Consider the following 1,289-nt stretch of genomic DNA (forward strand, 5'->3'; position numbering starts at 1 on the left):
AACCCTGCTCGCTGAAACTGAGGAGGACCTCATGCACTTACTGCAGAGGGTCAAGGACTGCAGCCTTCAATATGGACTGAGGCTCAATGTCACGAAGACAAAGATTCTCACCACTGGATCAATCGGTAGCATCAGGATGGATGGCGAAGAGATTGAGATTGTTCACAGCTTCAGTTTCCTCGGCTCCATGGTCAACACTCTTGGCACCAGTAGCCAGGAAATCAAAAAACGTATTGCGATGGTAATGTCTGCGGTTAGGGATGTCTCTAAAGTACTCAAGAGCAGCAGTGTCTCTCTGGAGACTAAGGTGCGCCTGACACAGGCCATGGTTTCTGCAATCACTTGTTATGCATCAGAGAGTTGGACAGTGACTAGGGAGGATAGAAGGAGAATTGACGCCTTTGAGCTGTGGTGCTGGAGAATAGTATTGAATGTACGATGGACTGCCAAGAAAACAAACAGATTCATCCTAGAGAAGGTTAAACCAGCCTACTCCTTGGAGGCAAGGATTCTGGGGCTTTGCCTGACATACTTTGGACATGTTGTAAGGAGAGACAGACAGGTCTTTAGAGAGGGACATCATGCTGGGCAGAGTGGAGGGACAGCGCAGGAGGAGAAGACCCTCTATGAGGTGGATTGATTCAGTGACTGGTGTAATCAGGATGGGTGTGTCAGAAGCAATGAGATTGGCACAGGATAGAGCAGGGTTCAGGGCTGTTGTGCATAGGGTCGCTATGAGTCGTTTGGCACATAACAACAACAACAACAATTATGCCAGATATTAAAAGGTGAGAAAAAATTGGGTCGCATTCATAGTTTAAAAGACCATTTCTAGATCCATACTGAAATACAACATGGTGAGTTTTAATTTGGATTTCAGAATATCTATACACATAGAAGGAAGACCTGTTAATATCATTATCAATCAAATATATGCACAAAGAACCAGAGCCAAGGAGGAGGAAATAGAAGATATATATGAACTTTGTGGTGGAAATAGATCTAACATGCAACTAAGATGCATTAGTTATAATTAAGGGCTGAAAAGAAAAAGTTGGATACAAGGAAGAAGGATCACTAGTTGGAAAACATGGACTTGGTGACAGAAATTAGGTGCGAGATAGAATGATAGAATTTTGTACAATATTTATTCATTGCAAATACCTTTTACACATGGATCTCAACTGGTGGTCTACACTGGATTCAGATGTATTACATCTACATAAAGAATCTGTGTATCAGCTGTGAAAAATAGGCCAGGCACAGATTGTGGAAAAGATCATCAACTA

This window comes from Elephantulus edwardii, unplaced genomic scaffold (assembly GCF_000299155.1).
Source record: "Elephantulus edwardii isolate Elephantulus edwardi_28Jun2011 unplaced genomic scaffold, EleEdw1.0 scaffold00365, whole genome shotgun sequence".
Classification (NCBI taxonomy): Eukaryota; Metazoa; Chordata; class Mammalia; order Macroscelidea; family Macroscelididae; genus Elephantulus; species Elephantulus edwardii.